The sequence below is a fragment of the Heptranchias perlo genome, chromosome 20 (assembly GCF_035084215.1).
Source record: "Heptranchias perlo isolate sHepPer1 chromosome 20, sHepPer1.hap1, whole genome shotgun sequence".
Classification (NCBI taxonomy): Eukaryota; Metazoa; Chordata; class Chondrichthyes; order Hexanchiformes; family Hexanchidae; genus Heptranchias; species Heptranchias perlo.
The window spans coordinates 16,765,296-16,783,815 of NC_090344.1; the positions used below are offsets into that span (position 1 = coordinate 16,765,296).

The 18,520-nt window shown below is 44.7% G+C and overlaps 5 non-coding genes across 5 annotated transcripts; 3 read left to right on the forward strand and 2 right to left on the reverse strand.

Annotated features, from left to right (window-relative positions):
* Positions 1 to 7,498: 7,498 nt before the first annotated feature.
* On the reverse strand, positions 7,499 to 7,588 carry trnap-ugg (transfer RNA proline (anticodon UGG)). The gene is given in 2 exon segments: positions 7,499 to 7,534; positions 7,553 to 7,588. It is a non-coding gene; the product is annotated as a tRNA-Pro (tRNA).
* Positions 7,589 to 11,988: 4,400 nt separating this feature from the next.
* On the forward strand, positions 11,989 to 12,062 carry trnai-aau (transfer RNA isoleucine (anticodon AAU)). The gene has a single exon. It is a non-coding gene; the product is annotated as a tRNA-Ile (tRNA).
* Positions 12,063 to 12,588: 526 nt separating this feature from the next.
* trnap-ugg (transfer RNA proline (anticodon UGG)) lies at positions 12,589 to 12,678 on the reverse strand. The gene is given in 2 exon segments: positions 12,589 to 12,624; positions 12,643 to 12,678. It is a non-coding gene; the product is annotated as a tRNA-Pro (tRNA).
* Positions 12,679 to 14,568: 1,890 nt separating this feature from the next.
* trnai-aau (transfer RNA isoleucine (anticodon AAU)) lies at positions 14,569 to 14,642 on the forward strand. The gene has a single exon. It is a non-coding gene; the product is annotated as a tRNA-Ile (tRNA).
* A 770-nt stretch (positions 14,643 to 15,412) lies between these two features.
* trnak-cuu (transfer RNA lysine (anticodon CUU)) lies at positions 15,413 to 15,485 on the forward strand. Its single transcript has one exon. It is a non-coding gene; the product is annotated as a tRNA-Lys (tRNA).
* Positions 15,486 to 18,520: the final 3,035 nt, after the last annotated feature.

Genomic DNA, 18,520 nt, shown 5'->3' on the forward strand with positions numbered 1-18,520 from the left:
GCTCTAGTTTATTCATTTGGACATTGAACAGATCGTAAAACAGTAACTCACCGAGTAGAATTCAAACCGGGGCAAGAAAAACCGAGTGGGGTGTGAGTCCAACGCTTCAAACACTGGGCCATTGCAGCTGCACAAAGCAGTTCTTGCACAGCTGTAGGTCAGACTGCGGAGGGTTATCACAGGGCCTCCGTCAGACGACATGTGCTTTCAAACAGGATTCCAAATGGACACATGCAGCAAATGGCCATACGAGGATTGGTGGCATTGGCGTTGAATTCTCGCCTGCTTATCATGCGACCCGGTTTTGATACCTGGCCAATGCAGGATCGTTTTACATTCTGCACCAATGAGGAACACGGGAACAGGAGTCGGCCATTTCGCCCATCGAGCATGTTCTGCTATCAAGTCCACAAAAAAGCAGGACAAATAGAATCCGACCAATTGCCGCACCATCAGTCTGCTCTCAATCATCAGCAAAGTGATGGAAGGTGTCGTCGACAGTGCTATCAAGCGGCACGAACTCACCAATAAGCTATTAATCGATGCTCAGTTTGGGTTCCACCAGGACAAATAGGCTCCAGATCTCATGACAGCCTTGGTCCTACCATGGACAAAAGAGCTGAATTCCAGAGGTGAGGTGAAAGTGACTGCCTTGACAGCAAGGCAGCATTTGAACGAGTGTGACATCAAGGAGCCCGAGTAAATTTGAAGTCAATGGGAATCAGGGAGAAAACTCTCCAGTGGCTGGAGTCATACCGAGCACAAAGGAAGATGGCAGAGTTTGTTGGAGGCCAATCATCTCAGCCCCAGGACATTGCTGCAGGAGTTCCTCAGGGCAGTGTCCTTGGCCCAACCATCTTCAGCTGCTTCATCAATGAACTTCCCTCCATCATAACGTCAGAAATGGGGATGTTCGCTGATGATTGCACAGTGTTCAGTTCCATTCGCAACCCCTCAGAAAATGAAGCAGTCCGAGCCTGTATGCAGCAAGACCTGGACAACATCCAGGCTTGGGCTCATAAGTGGCAAGTAACATTCGCGCCAGACAAGTGCCAGTCAAGAGACTTTCTAACCACCTCGCCTTGACTTTCAACGACATTACCATCGCAGAATCACTCAAATCAACATCCTGGGGGTGACAACGGATCAGAAACTTAACTGGACCAACCACATAAATACTCTGGCGACAAGAGCAGGTCAGCGGCTGGGTATTCTGTGGCGAGTGAATCACCTCCTCATTCTCCAAAGCCTTTCCACCATCGACAAGGCATAAATCAGGAAGGTGATGGAATAATCTCCACTTGCCTGGATGGGTACAGCTCCAACAACACTCAAGAAGCTCGACACCATCCAGGACAAAGCAGCCCGCTTGATTGGCACCCCATCCTCCACAATAAACATTCACTCCCTTCACCACCGGTGCACAGTGGCTGCAGTGTGTACCATCCACAGGGTGGACTGCAGCAACTCGCCAAGGCTTCTTCAACAGCACCTCCCAAACCCACGACCTCTACCACCTAGAAGGAAAAGAGCAGCAGGCACATGGGAACAAAACCGGCTGCACGTTGCTCTGCAATTCACAACCCGTCCCGACTTGGAAATATATCGCCGTTCCCTCGTCGTCACTGGGTAAAAATCCTGGAACTCCCAACCTAACAGCACTGTGGGAGAACCTTCACCACACGGACTTCAGCAGTTGAAGAAGACGGCTCACGACCACCTTCTCAAGGGCAGTAAGGGATGGACAATAAATGCTGGCCTTGCCAGCGACGCCCACATTCCATGAATATTTTAAAAATGTCTGACCTGTGACCTAACTCCCTATAACCGCCTCAGCCCCATATCTCTTCGTAACTTCGGTTAACAAAAACCTGTCAATCTAAGATTTAAAATTTACAATTGAGGTCGCTTCAACTGCCGTTTGCTGAACCGTGTTCCAAACTTCTACCAACCTTTGCGTGTAGAAGTGTTTCCTAACTTTATTCCTGAAAGTCCTGGCTCTAATTTTTACGCTATGTTCCCTCATCCTAGACTCCCCAACCAGCGGAAATAGTTTCTCTCTATCTACCCCTTCAGTTCCCCTTAATATCTTGAAACTTCGATCAAATCACCCCTTAATCTTCTGAATTCTCGGGAATGCAACATAGGAACAGGAATAGGCCATTCAGCCCCTCGTTCCTGCTCTGCCAATTGTTAAGATCATGGCTGATCTGTGATCTAATTCCATGTACCTGCCTATGGCCCATATCCCGTAATACCTTTGGTTGCCAAAAAGAAACTGTCCATTTCAGATTTAAATTTAGCAATTGAGCTAGTATTAATTGCCGTTCGCGGAAGAGAGTTCCAAACTTCTACAACCCTTTGTGTGTAGAAATGTTTTCTAATCTCACTCCTGAAAGGTCTGGCTCTAATTTTTAGACTGTGCCATCTACTCCTAGAATCCCCAATCAGTGGAAATAGTTTCTCTCTATCCACCCTATCTGTTCCCCTAATAAACTTCGATCAGATCACCCCTTAACCTTCGAAACTGTAGAGAATGCAACTCCAATTTGTGTAATCTCTCCTCGTAACTTAAACCTTGAATTCCGGGTATCATTCTCGTAAACCTACGCTGCACTGCCTCCAAGGTCAATATGTCCTTCCGAAGGTGCGGTGCCCAAAACTGCACACAGGACTCCAGGTGTGGTCTAACCAGGGTTTTGTACGGCTCTGGCATAACTTCTGCCTCCTTGTACTCTAGTCCTCTAGTTATAAAGGCCAGCATTCCATAAGCCTTCTTGATTATTTTCTGCACCTGGTCATGACACTTCAATGATCTATGTACCTGAACCCTTAAGTCCCTTTGGACATTCACTGTTTTTAACTTTTTTACCATTTAGAAAGGACCCTGTTCTATCATTTTTTGATCCAAAGTGGATGACCTCACATTTGTCTACATTGAATTCCATTTGCCACAGTTTTGCCCATTCACCTAATCTATCAATATCGCTTTGTAATTTTATGTTTTCATCTACATTGCTTACAATGTCACCAATCTTTATGTCATCGGCAAACTTAGATATGAGACTTTCGATGCCTTCATCGAAGTCGTTAATGAATATTGTAAATAATTGAGGCCCTAAGACAGATCCCTGCGGGACTCCACTGGTCACATCCTGCCAATGTGAGTACCTACCCATCCCTACTCTCTGTCGCCTTTCGCTCAGCCAACTTTCGAACCAAGTCCGTACTTTTCCTTCGATTCCATGGGCTTCTATCTTCGCTAACAATCTCTGATGTGGGACCTTATCAAATGCCTTCTGGAAGTCCATATGAATAACATCCATTGACATTCCCTTGTCCACTACTTTAGTCACCTCTTCAAAAAATTCAATCAGGTTTGTCAAGCACGACCTACCTTTCACAAATCCATGCTGGCTCTCTCTGATTAACTGTAAATTCTCGAGGTGTTCAGTCACCCTATACTTAATTATAGACTCCAGCATTTTCCCCACAACAACCCGAGTTTGTGTAATCTCTCCTCATAATTTAGCGCTGGGAATCCAGATACCATTCTGGTAAATCTATGCTTCACTCCCCCCAAGGCCAATATATCACTCCTAACGTGCGGTGCTCAGAACTGATCACAGGACTCCAGGTTTGGTCCAACCAGGAACTTTGTATAGCTGAAGCATGACTTCTAACCCCTTGTATTCTAACCCTCCTGATGTAAAGGCCAACATTCTATTTGACGATTTGATTATTTCCTGTACCTGTCCATGACAGTTCAATGATGTATGTACATAGACCCCGAAGTCCCTTTGGACCTCAAGAGTTTCGAGCAATTCACCATTTATAAAGTATTCTGATGGAACATTTTTAGGTCCAAAGTGGACGGCCTCACACGTGCCTACATTGAAATCAATTTGCCACAGTTTTGCCCATTCACTTAATCGAGTAATATCGCTCCGTAATCTTATTCTTCCACCGACACTGCTTACAATTCTGTCATCGGCAAACTTGGACATGTGATTCTCGATCCCGTCATCTCATATCAATCAGACCGGTCAAACTGGGGTAAATTCACATTCAGCTTCAATCTCCACATCATCTTGAGACATTTTATTTACTCCGTGTGTGTTGCGCTTTGGAAACTTCTGCACTTTGTCCTCTGGAGCTCAAATACAATTCAATTCGAACAACTGCAAAGATGTCAGAATCCAATTGGTGACTTCGAACACAGAAACAGTGAGATAAAAGGGCTCGTCCGGGAGTTGAACCCGGGACCTCTCGCACATTCACATCGTTGAAACACCCTCAGCGAGAATCATTCCACCGTCTTCAGCCGATTGGCCATCCTTTCAGACCTCGTCTGTCCATCCAATCTCGTTTTCTATTTCGATGTGCAGCAACATCAAGTTGCACACGATCTATTTCCAGTCACCAATATTAGTCTCTCTTTACCAAATTCGTTTCCAATGAACGAATTGTTTTATCAAATAAGACTTTTCAGAATTAGTTAATCTGAAGCAACATTGTCATCTGTCTCGGGATCGGCGTAGAATATAAGTTACCATCAGTGTACTTCACTATTAACGTTGTTTTCTTTCACTGTGATGGCGAAGAGACATAAATGTGGAGACATTCGCTCCGAATTTATCAGCTGGGTTGCACCATTACATTTCCTACCGTCTCGGTCTTTTTTTTCGTTAACTTTCCCTGCTGGTGTTGCAGGTTAGATCAGCCTTTACCGTTCCAGGATGCCTGAGAAGTCCATCAGGGGACAACATCGAGACAAGAGACAAGGAGAGATAGTGAGATTCATCTAAATAAAGTCGCTTATAAATGGGTGGTTCTGCAAAGTAGCAGAATTTTAGTTGCAGATTGGGCAAGATTCTTTCTTGTGTATTTGAATTTTGCAAGAGTACATTGGGCACCCAATTAAAAGCGCCGGCCACGTTCGAGTATCTCTCATGCTCTGAGAGAGATAAATGAAGTGAGTTAGATCCAGTTCATTCATTTGAGCATTGAACGGATCTTTAAACAATAATTCAGCGAGCAGAAATCAAACCTGCGAAGGAAAACTCCATTTGATCTTGAATTTAACGCTTCAACCACTCGGCGATCGCAGCGGTACGTGGCAGTACTTGCATGGCTATAGATGCCACTTTAAACTGCAAGTTGCTTCAAACGATGCCCGATAGACCGGCGTTGTCTTGTCGCTTTCCCAGGAGCTTCATTTGATTCGGTGGGTCAAGTTTGGGAAATTGAATGATTTTCAGCGGCAGCTTGTGGTAGTATATTACCTCATTTTCATTACCGGTAATGAACCACTGCAGCCACTGCAGAATTAGGTGCCACCCACAGCCGATCGGCCATCCTTTCAGACCTCTTCTATCCATCCAATCACGTGTTCTATTCCGATGTAGAGAAATGTCGAGTTGCACACTAACTATTTCCTCCGTTCTCTTTCTCAAACATATCACTGAACAAAGCTTCACAAGTCACTCAGGAAAAATAATTCAGTTCAAAATCATTAGCTTCCGAAGGACCTGCGAGGACAGACTGACCAAACCTGCGTTCAGTCGTGAAGGTTGTGGGTGTGTTGTAATCCTAAGGGACAGATACAGGCCTGCGACACAGAGCGAAGGCAGGAACTCAGAAATGTGGCCATAAATGGGCAGCCAGTCAGTCACAGTCATTGATTCTGACACACGGCCCGGTCGTTGTTCAGTCAGTCGGGGAGTGAGGCCTGCAGCCAGCAAACAAAAAGCCTGGCCTGAGAATAAGGCAGAGACCCAATCAGACGGATAGACAGACAGACATCTGACTCAACGTCAAAACGCAGCGTGATCGAATCACGTTGCGGTGATATCATTTTCACAGTAGCTCACGGTCCTGCCCACAGGTTTTATAGCGGGGCAGTGTTTTATGGATGGGCTGTTCATTGTTAGTAAAATAATATTGGTCGGAATTTAATTTGTTACATTAAAGTGCTCTTTGTTTGTTAATTTTGATCTACATCCTCGACAGTATATACAGAAACAAGTAACAATGTTTAAGGGATGTGGTCTGTTCAATATTCGTTGCAAAACCCTGTCAGCCGGTGTAAAAATAAACACAAACTACCCAACACGCGGGTAAGCCAATAAAGCCAAAATATATGCATGGACGGTTAGCTCAGTTGGTTCGAATGTGGTGCTAATAACGCCAAGGTCGTGGGTTCGATCCCCGTACGGGCTATTGCAATATTTTGGTAACTTTTAAAAGTTTGGCAGGCTTTTGAAACAAGCGAATCCACACAAAATGTCATGAGGTCAATTTTTGGAGTAACATCCATTAATATGTTTTCTAATCTATCTTTTTGAGGTCCAAAGTGGACGGCCTCAAACTTGCTTACGTTGAAATCCATTTGCCGCAGTTTTGCCTATTCACCTCATCGAGTAATATCTCTCTGTAATCTCATTGTTCCATCCACACTGCTTATAATTCTGTCTATCTTTGTGTCAACGGCAAACTTGAATATGTGGTCCTCCATCCCGTCATCTAATATCAATGAGACCGCCTAAATTGGGGTAAATTCACATTCAGCTTCAATCTCCACATCATCTTGAGACATTTTATTTACTCCGTGTGTGTTGCGCCTTGGAAACTTCTGCACTTTGTCCTCTGGAGCTCAAATATAATTCAATTCGAACAACTGCAAAGATGTCAGAATCCAATTGGTGACTTTTCACTAAAAAGCAGTGAGACAACAGGGCTCGTCCGGGATTTGAACCCGGGACCTCTCGCATATTCCATTGGAAAAACGCCCAAAGCGAGAATCAGACCCCGAGAAAGCTTGCTAGAAAGCCCTGCAGCCGGTCTAAAATTTCACCATAGTCTTCAGCCGATCGGCTATCCTTTCCAACCGCTTCTGTCCACCCAATCTCGTTTTCTATTCCAATTTGCAGCAATATCAAGTTGTACACTACCTATTTCCAGTCACCAATATTAGGTTCCTATTGCAATATTTTGGTAACTTTTAAAAGTTTGGCAGACTTGAGAAACAAGCGAATCCACACAAAATGTCATGTGGTCAATTATTTGGAGTAACATCCATTAATATGTTTTCTGATCCATCATTTTGAGGTCCAAAGTGGACGGCCTCAAACTTGCTTACGTTGAAATCCATTTGCCGCAGTTTTGCCCATTCACTTAATCTCGTGATATCTCTCTGTCATCTCATTCTTCCATCCACACTGCTTATAATTCTGTCTATCTTTGTGTCATCGGCAAACTTGGATATGTGGTTCCCGATCCCGTCATCGAATATCAATGAGACCGCCTAAATTGGGGGAAATTCACATTTAGCTTCAATCTCCACATCATCTTGAGACATTTTATTTACTCCGTGTGTGTTGCGCCTTGGAAACTTCTGCACTTTGTCCTCTGGAGCTCAAATATAATTCATTTCGAACAACTGCAAAGATGTCAGAATCCAATTGGTGACTTTTCACTAAAAAGCAGTGAGACAACAGGGCTCGTCCGGGATTTGAACCCGGGACCTCTCGCATATTCCATTAGAAAAACGCCCAAAGCGAGAATCATACCCCTAGACCAACGAGCCGTTTGCTAGAAAGCCCTACAGCCGGTCTAAAATTTCACCATAGTCTTCAGCCGATCGGCTATCCTTTCCAACCGCTTCTGTCCACCCAATCTCGTTTTCTATTCCTATTTGCAGCAATATCAAGTTGTACACTACCTATTTCCAGTCACCAATATTAGCCTCTCTACTAAATTCGTTTACAATGTACGACTTGTTTCTTCAAATAATACTTTTCAGAATTAGTTAATCTGAAGCTACATTGGCATCTGTCTCGGCATCGTCAGAGTATACAAGCTACCATAAGTATATTTTACTCACATTGCTGTTTCCTTTCACTGTGAGGGCGAAGAGACAAAAATGTGGAGACATTATCTACGAATTTATCAGCTGGGTTGCACCTTTACTTTTCCGACCGTCTCAATCTTTTTTTTCCTTCACCTTTCCCTGCTGGTGTTGCAGGTTCGATCAGCCTTTACCGTTCCAGGAAGCCTGAGAAGTCCATCAGGGGACAACATCGAGACAAGAGACAAGGAGAGATAGTGAGATTCATCTAAATAAAGTCGCTTATAAATGGGTGGTTCTGCAAAGTAGCAGAATTTTAGTTGCAGATTGGGCAAGATTCTTTCTTGTGTATTTGAATTTTGCAAGAGTACATTGGGCACCCAATTAAAAGCGCCGGCCACGTTCGAGTATCTCTCATGCTCTGAGAGAGATAAATGAAGTGAGTTAGATCCAGTTCATTCATTTGAGCATTGAACGGATCTTTAAACAATAATTCAGCGAGCAGAAATCAAACCTGCGAAGGAAAACTCCATTTGATCTTGAATTTAACGCTTCAACCACTCGGCGATCGCAGCGGTACGTGGCAGTACTTGCATGGCTATAGATGCCACTTTAAACTGCAAGTTGCTTCAAACGATGCCCGATAGACCGGCGTTGTCTTGTCGCTTTCCCAGGAGCTTCATTTGATTCGGTGGGTCAAGTTTGGGAAATTGAATGATTTTCAGCGGCAGCTTGTGGTAGTATATTACCTCATTTTCATTACCGGTAATGAACCACTGCAGCCACTGCAGAATTAGGTGCCACCCACAGCCGATCGGCCATCCTTTCAGACCTCTTCTATCCATCCAATCACGTGTTCTATTCCGATGTAGAGAAATGTCGAGTTGCACACTAACTATTTCCTCCGTTCTCTTTCTCAAACATATCACTGAACAAAGCTTCACAAGTCACTCAGGAAAAATAATTCAGTTCAAAATCATTAGCTTCCGAAGGACCTGCGAGGACAGACTGACCAAACCTGCGTTCAGTCGTGAAGCTTGTGGGTGTGTTGTGATCCTAAGGGACAGAGACAGGCCTGCGACACAGAGCGATGGCAGGAACTCAGAAATGTGGCCATAAATGGGCAGACAGTCAGTCACAGTCATTGATTCTGACAGTCGGGGAGCGAAGCCTGCAGCCAGCAAACAAAAAGCCTGGCCTGAGAATAAGGCAGAGACCCAATCAGACGGATAGACAGACAGACATCTGACTCAACGTCAAAACGCAGCGTGATCGAATCACGTTGCGGTGATATCATTTTCAAAGCAGCTCAGGGTCCTGCCCACAGGTTTTATAGCGGGGCAGTGTTTTATGGATGGGCTGTTCATTGTTAGTAAAATAATATTGATCGGAATTTAATTTGTTACATTAAAGTGCTCTTTGTTTGTTAATTTTGATCTACATCCTCGACAGTATATACAGAAACAAGTAACAATGTTTAAGGGATGTGATTTATTCAATATTCGTTGTAAAACCCTGTCAGATGGTGTAAAAATAAACACAAACTACCCAGCACGCGGGTAAGCCCATAAAGCTAAGGTGTATACATGGCCGGTTAGCTCAGTTGGTTAGAGAGTGGTGCTAATAACGCCAAGGTCGCTGGTTCGATCCCCTTACGGGCCATAAGGTTCCTATTGCAATATTTTGTTAACTTTTAAAAGTTGAGCAGACTTGAGAAACAAGCGAATCCACACAAAATGTCATGTGGTCAATTTTTTGGAGTAACATCCATTAATATGTTTTCTGATCTATCTTTTTGAGGTCCAAAGTGGACGGCCTCAAACTTGCTTACGTTGAAATCCATTTGCCGCAGTTTTGCCCATGCACTTAATCTAGTAATATCTCTCTGTAATCTCATTCTTCCATCCAAACTGCTTATAATTCTGTCTATCTTTGTGTCATCGGCAAACTTGGATATGTGGTTCTCGATCCCGTCATCTAATATCAATGAGACCGCCTAAATTGGGGGAAATTCACATTCAGCTTCATTCTCCACATCATCTTGAGACATTTTATTTACTCCGTGTGTGTTGCGCCTTGGAAACTTCTGCACTTTGTCCTCTGGAGCTCAAATATAATTCAATTCGAACAACTGCAAAGATGTCAGAATCCAATTGGTGACTTTTCACTAAAAAGCAGTGAGACAACAGGGCTCGTCGGGGATTTGAACCCGGGACCTCTCGCAGATTCCATTAGAAAAACGCCCAAAGCGAGAATCATACCCCTAGACCAACGAGCCGCTTGCTCGAAAGCCCTGCAGCCGGTCTAAAATTTCACCATAGTCTTCAGCCGATCGGCTATCCTTTCCAACCGCTTCTGTCCACCCAATCTCGTTTTCTATTCCTATTTGCAGCAATATCAAGTTGTACACTACCTATTTCCAGTCACCAATATTAGCCTCTCTTTACTAAATTCGTTTACAATGTACGACTTGTTTCTTCAAATAATACTTTTCAGAATTAGTTAATCTGAAGCTACATTGGCATCTGTCTCGGCATCGTCAGAGTATACAAGCTACCATAAGTATATTTTACTCACATTGCTGTTTCCTTTCACTGTGAGGGCGAAGAGACAAAAATGTGGAGACATTAGCTACGAATTTATCAGCTGGGTTGCACCTTTACTTTTCCGACCGTCTCAATCTTTTTTTCGTTGACCTTTCCCTGCTGGTGTTGCAGGTTCGATCAGCCTTTCCCGTTCCAGGAAGCCTGAGAAGTCCATCAGGGGACAACATCGAGACAAGAGACAAGGAGAGATACTGAGATTCATCTAAATAAAGTCGCTTATAAATGGGTGGTTCTGCAAAGTAGCAGAATTTTAGTTTCAGATTGGGCAAGATTCTTTCTTGTGTATTTGAATTTTGCAAGAGTACATTGGGCACCCAATTAAAAGCTCGAGTATCTCTCATGCACTGAGAGAGATAAATGAAGTGAGTTAGATCCAGTTCATTCATTTGAGCATTGAACGGATCTTTAAACAATAATTCAGCGAGCAGAAATCAAACCTGCGAAGGAAAACTCCATTTGATCTTGAATTTAACGCTTCAACCACTCGGCGATCGCAGCGGCACATGGCAGTACTTGCATGGCTGTAGATGCCACTTTAAACTGCCAGTTGCTTCAAACGATGCCCGATAGACCGGCGTTGTCTTGTAGCTTTCCCAGGAGCTTCATTTGATTCGGTGGGTCAAGTTTGGGAAATGGAATGATTTTCAGCGGCAGCTTGTGGTAGTATATTACCTCATTTTCATTACCGGTAATGAACCACTGCAGCCACTGCAGAATTCGGTGCCACCCACAGCCGATCGGCCATCCTTTCAGACCTCTTCTATCCATCCAATCACGTTTTCTATTCCGATGTAGAGAAATGTCGAGTTGCACACTAACTATTTCCTCCGTTCTCTTTCGCAAACATATCACTGAACAAAACTTCACAAGTCACTCAGGAAAAATAATTCAGTTCAAAATCATTAGCTTCCGAAGGACCTGCGAGGACAGACTGACCAAACCTTCATTCAGTCGTGAAGCTTGTGGGTGTGTTGTGATCCTAAGGGACAGAGACAGGCCTGCGACACAGAGCGATTTGGAACTCAGAAATGTGGCCATAAATGGGCAGACAGTCTGTCACAGTCATTGATTCTGACACACGACCCGGCAGTTGTTCAGTCAGTCGGGGAGCGAGGCCTGCAGCCAGCAAACAAAAAGCCTGGCCTGAGAATAAGGCAGAGACCCAATCAGACGGATAGACAGACAGACATCTGACTCAACGTCAAAACGCAGAGTGATCGAATCACGTTGCGGTGATATCATTTTCAAAGCAGCTCAGGGTCCTGCCCACAGGTTTTAAAGCGGGGCAGTGTTTTATGGATGGGCTGTTCATTGTTAGTAAAATAATATTGATCGGAATTTAATTTGTTACATTAAAGTGCTCTTTGTTTGTTAATTTTGATCTACATCCTCGACAGTATATACAGAAACAAGTAACAATGTTTAAGTGATGTGATTTATTCAATATTCGTTGTAAAACCCTGTCAGATGGTGTAAAAATAAACACAAACTACCCAACACGCGGGTAAGCCCATAAAGCTAAGATGTATACATGGCCGGTTAGCTCAGTTGGTTAGAGCGTGGTGCTAATAACGCCAAGGTTGCGGGTTCGATCCCCGTACGGGCCATAAGGTTCCTATTGCAATATTTTGGTAACTTTTAAAAGTTTGGCAGACTTCAGAAACAAGCGAATCCACACAAAATGTCATGAGGTCAATTTTTTGGAGTAACATCCATTAATATGTTTTCTGATCTATCATTTTGAGGTCCAAAGTGGACGGCCTCAAACTTGCTTACGTTGAAATCCATTTGCCGCAGTTTTGCCCATTCACTTAATCTAGTAATATCTCTCTGTAATCTCATTCTTCCATCCAAACTGCTGAAAATTCTGTCCATCTTTGTGTCATCGGCAAACTTGGATATGTGGTTCTCGATCCCGTCATCGAATATCAATGAGACCGCCGAAATTGGGGTAAATTCACATTCAGCTTCAATCTCCACATCATCTTGAGACATTTTATTTACTCCGTGTGTGTTGCGCCTTGGAAACTTCTGCACTTTGTCCTCTGGAGCTCAAATATAATTCAATTCGAACAACTGCAAAGATGTCAGAATCCAATTGGTGACTTTTCACTAAAAAGCAGTGAGATAACAGGGCTCGTCCGGGATTTGAACCCGGGACCTCTCGCATATTCCATTAGAAAAACGGCCAAAGCGAGAATCATACCCCTAGACCAACGAGCCGCTTGCTAGAAAGCCCTGCAGCCGGTCTAAAATTTCACCATAGTCTTCAGCCGATCGGCTATCCTTTCCAACTGCTTCTGTCCACCCAATCTCGTTTTCTATTCCTATTTGCAGCAATATCAAGTTGTACACTACCTATTTCCAGTCACCAATATTAGCCTCTCTTTACTAAATTCGTTTACAATGTACGACTTGTTTCTTCAAATAATACTTTTCAGAATTAGTTAATCTGAAGCTACATTGGCATCTGTCTCGGCATCGTCAGAGTATACAAGCTACCATAAGTATATTTTACTCACATTGCTGTTTCCTTTCACTGTGAGGGCGAAGAGACAAAAATGTGGAGACATTAGCTACGAATTTATCAGCTGGGTTGCACCTTTACTTTTCCGACCGTCTCAATCTTTTTTTCCTTGACCTTTCCCTGCTGGTGTTGCAGGTTCGATCAGCCTTTCCCGTTCCAGGAAGCCTGAGAAGTCCATCAGGGGACAACATCGAGACAAGAGACAAGGAGAGATACTGAGATTCATCTAAATAAAGTCGCTTATAAATGGGTGGTTCTGCAAAGTAGCAGAATTTTAGTTTCAGATTGGGCAAGATTCTTTCTTGTGTATTTGAATTTTGCAAGAGTACATTGGGCACCCCATTAAAAGCGTCGGCCACGCTCGAGTATCTCTCATGCACTGAGAGAGATAAATGAAGTGAGTTAGATCCAGTTCATTCATTTGAGCATTGAACGGATCTTTAAACAATAATTCAGCGAGCAGAAATCAAACCTGCGAAGGAAAACTCCATTTGATCTTGAATTTAACGCTTCAACCACTCGGCGATCGCAGCGGCACATGGCAGTACTTGCATGGCTGTAGATGCCACTTTAAACTGCCAGTTGCTTCAAACGATGCCCGATAGACCGGTGTTGTCTTGTAGCTTTCCCAGGAGCTTCATTTGATTCGGTGGGTCAAGTTTGGGAAATTGAATGATTTTCACCGGCAGCTTGTGGTAGTATATTACCTCATTTTCATTCCCGGTAATGAACCACTGCAGCCACTGCAGAATTCGGTGCCACCCACAGCCGATCGGCCATCCTTTCAGACCTCTTCTATCCATCCAATCACGTTTTCTATTCCGATGTAGAGAAATGTCGAGTTGCACACTAACTATTTCCTCCGTTCTCTTTCGCAAACATATCACTGAACAAAACTTCACAAGACACTCAGGAAAAATAATTCAGTTCAAAATCATGAGCTTCCGAAGGACCTGCGAGGACAGACTGACCAAACCTGCGTTCAGTCGTGAAGCTTGTGGGTGTGTTGTGATCCTAAGGGACAGAGACAGGCCTGCGACACAGAGCGATGGCAGGAACTCAGAAATGTGGCCATAAATGGGCAGACAGTCAGTCACAGTCATTGATTCTGACACACGGCTCGGTAGTTGTTCAGTCAGTCGGGGAGCGAGGCCTGCAGCCAGCAAACAAAAAGCCTGGCCTGAGAATAAGGCCGAGACCCAATCAGACGGATAAACAGACAGACAGATAGAGAGACAGACATCTGACTCAACGTCAAAAGGCAGCGTGATCGAATCACGTTGCGGTGATATCATTTTCACAGTAGCTCAGGGTCCTGCCCACAGGTTTTATAGCGAGGCAGTGTTTTATGGATGGGCTGTTCATTGTTAGTAAAATAATATTGATCGGAATTTAATTTGTTACATTAAAGTGCTCTTTGTTTGTTAATTTTGATCCACATCCTCGACAGTATATACAGAAACAAGTCACAATGTTTAAGTGATGTGGTTTATTCAATATTCGTTGTAAAACCCTGTCAGCTGTTGTAAAAATAAACACAAACTACCCAACACGCGGGTAAGCCCATAAAGCTAAGATGTCTACATGGCCGGTTAGCTCAGTTGGTTAGAGCGTGGTGCTAATAACGCCAAGTTCGCGGGTTCGATCCCCGTACGGGCCGTATGGTTTCTATTGCAATATTTTGTTAACTTTTAAAAGTTTGGCAGACTTTCGAAACAAGCGAATCCACACAAAATGTCATAAGGTTAATTTTGTCGAGTGACATCCATTGATATATTTTCTGATCTATCTTTTTGAGGTCCAAAGTGGACGGCCTCACACTTGCTTACGTTGAAATCCATTTGCCGCAGTTTTGCCCATTCACTTAATCTAGTAATATCTCTCTGTAATCTCATTCTTCCATCCACACTGCTTATAAATCTGTCTATCTTTGTGTCATCTCTCTCGATGTTGGCGGAATCCATAATGAGGGGTTTTAATCTTGAAATTGGAGACAGACCAATCAGGCAAGAAATCAGGAATTACTTTAGCAAACAAAATACGGCCGAAAGCTGGAACTCCCTCGGCCAAAAGGATGTGGATTGTGGCTCAATTCAAATTTTCAAGACTGATATTGATAGATCATTTCTCGGTTTGCGTTCCAAGGGATATGTGTCCAAGGCGGGGAAGGAGAGTTGAGTTGCAGATCACGTCATGATCGAATTGAATGGCACAGCAGGAAGAGGGGCTGAATGGCCCTCTCCTGTTCCGATGTTCCTTTTCAGCTCAGCGTGGTGCTGAATGACGTGCAAAAGGCATCAGACTGACTCCAGAATGAAAATCAGGTGCACAGAAGGAGAAACCCTGAGATTGCAGAACGAACTGAACCCCTGCAGCAAAGCCAACAGCTGTCTCTCTACAATAATAGAATGGGAAGAATTTTAGCAACCAGCCCGGCTAGCTCAGTCGGTAGAGCATGAGACTCTTAATCTCAGGGTCGTGGGTTCGAGCCCCACGTTGGGCGATATGTGTTCTATTTTTCACAATGGGGAATAAAATTTTCAAATTGCAACCTCTTTTCTCGAGTTCATGAAATCCAGTTAAAAAACAGACACAACACTGAGCTGTGTGAAATGAAACCTTGAGCGTTGCCAAATATCCGGTCCCTCCCGATTCGACCTTCTCATTCCCTCCAGATGGGACACGGCAGATTATCGGTTCAATCGGCTTCATTTATTGCTGTTATCAAAAATGTTGAAGGTTCGAAATTGTAATATTTCGAAGATGAAATCTCTGGATCCATTCGCCTCTCTGATACATCCTGAGCCCCCCTTACCCTCTTTGATTCTCGCTGAGCTCCTTAACTTCTCTGATACACTCTGTCTCTGACCTCAGAGAGTCCATGATCATCTTTGAACCTTGTCAGCGTTCTTTACCTTCTCTCATACCCACTGAGTGCCCCTTACACAGATCTGCCCTGAGCCCCCTTACACTCTCTCAGACTCGGCAGTCCTTCCCCTCTCTCAGTTCTTAATGTACTCTCCGATGCCCTCTGACAGTCCCTTCCCTTCTCTGAGCCCCCTGACACTTTCTGATGACATCTGACTATCCCTTCCCCGCTCTGAGATCCCCTTGCACTCTCTGATACCCTCTGACAGTCCCTTCCCCTCTCTGAGATCCCCTTGCCCCGATGGATCGCCACTAAGAAGCCATTAGGCTCCCTGATACATTCTCAGAAACCATTACCCTCCCTGATATCCAAGTGCGATGTAATTTTACAGGTGGATCGACCGGTCTGTGTTAAGGATGAGATCCAGAATTTGTTCGGTCGCTGCTACTTCGGACTCTCGGAATCTGAGAGCTCTATCGGCGATCGGTACCGATCTGCTACTATAAACTGGGTGTGGGTGTATGAGCGCGCTGTTGCTTTATAAACCGAATGATTTTATATATGAGAGCGATGTTTATATGTGAACTGTGGGTGTAAAAATATGAGTGCGATGTTTATATATGAACTGTGGGTGAGTATATATGAATGCGATGTTTATATGTGAACTGTGAGTGAGTATAAATGAGCCACAGCAATGGTGACCGCTAGGCACCAGACACGACAAAGGCAAACCAAGCCCAGTCGACCCTGCAAAGTCCTCCTCACTAACATTTGGGGACTTGTGCCAAAATTGGGAGAGCTGTCCCACTGACTAGTCAAGCAACAGCCTGACATAGCCATACTTACAGAATCATACCTTTCAGCCAACGTCCAAGATTCTTCCATCACCATCCCTTTGCATGTCCTGTCCCACCGGCAGGACAGACCGACCAGAGGTGGCGGTGCAGTGATATACAGTCAGGAGGGAGTGGCCCTGGGAGTCCTCAACATTGACTCTGGACCCCAGGAAATCTCATGGCATCAGGTCAAACAAGTGCAAGAAAAGCTCCTGCAGATTACCACCAACCGCCCTCCCTCAGCTGATATATCAATCCTCCTCCATGTTGAACACCACTTGGGGGAAGCACTGAGGGTAGCAAGGGCACAGGATGTACTCTAGATGGAGGACTTCAATGTCCATCACCAAGAGTGGCTCGGTCGTATCACTGCTGACTGAGCTGGCCGAGGCCCGAAGGACACAGCTGCCAGACTGGAACTGCGGCAGATGGTGAGAGAACCAACACGAGGGAAAAAGTTACTTGACCTCGTCGTCACCAATCTACCTGTCGCAAATGCATCTGTCCATGACAGTATTGGTAGGAGTGACCACCGCACAGTCCTCGTGGAGATGAAGTCCCGTCTTCGCACTGAGGATACCATCCAACGTGTTGTGTGGCACTACCACCGTGCTAAATGGGATAGATTCAGAACAGGTCTAGCAGCTCAAAACTGGGCATCCATGAGGTGTTGCGGGCCATCAACAGCAGCAGAATCGTATTCCAGCATAATCTGTAATATCTTGGCCCGGCATATTCCTCACTCTACCATTAATAAACAAGCCAGGGGATCAACCCTGGTTCAATGTGGAGTGCATAAGAGCATGCCAGGAACAGCACCAGGCGTACCTAAAAATTAGGTTCCAAACTAGTGAAGCTACAATTCAGGACTACATGCATGCTAAACAGCGGAAGCAACATGCCATAGACAGAGCTCAGCGAATCCACAACCAACGGATCACATTAAAGCTCTGCAGTCCTGCCACATCCAGTCGTGAATGGTGGTGGACAATTAAACAACTAACGGGAGGAGGAGGCTGTGTAAACATCCCCATCCTCAATGATGGCAGAATCAAGCACGTAAGTGCAAAAGACAAGGCTGAAGCGTTTGCAACCATCTTCAGGAAGAAGTGCCGAGTGGATGATCCATCTCAGCTTCCTCCAGATATCTCCACCATCACAGAAGCCAGTCTTCAGCCAATTCGAATCACTCCACGTGATATCAAGAAACGGCTGAGTGCACTGGATACAGCAAAGGCTATGGGCCCCAACAACATCCCAGCTGTAGTGCTGAAGACTTGTGCTCCAGAACGAGCTGCGCCTCTAGCCAAACTGTTCCAGTACAGCTACAACACTGGCATCTACCCGACAACGAGGAAAATTGCCCAGGTATGTCCTGTCCACAAAAAGCAGGACAAATCAAATCCGGCCAATTACCGCCCCATCAGTCTACTATCAATCATCAGCAAAGTGATGGAAGGTGTCGTCGACAGTGCTATCAAGCGGCACTTACTCACCAATAACCTGCTCACCGATGCTCTGTTTGTGGTCCGCCAGCACCACTCGGCTGCAGACCTCATTACAGCCTTGGTCCAAACATGGACAAAAGAGCTGAATTCCAGAGGTGAGGTGAGAGTGATGTCCCTTCATTTCAAGGCAACATTTGAACGAGTGTGGCACCAAGTAGCTCCAGTAAAATTGAAATCAATGGGAATCAGGGGGTAAACTCTCCAGTGGCTGGTGTCATACTTAGCAAAAAGGAAGATTGTAGTGGTTGTTGGAGGCCAAACATCTCAGCCCCAGGACATTGCTGCAGGAGTTCCTCAGGGCAGTGTCCTCGGCCCAACCATCTTC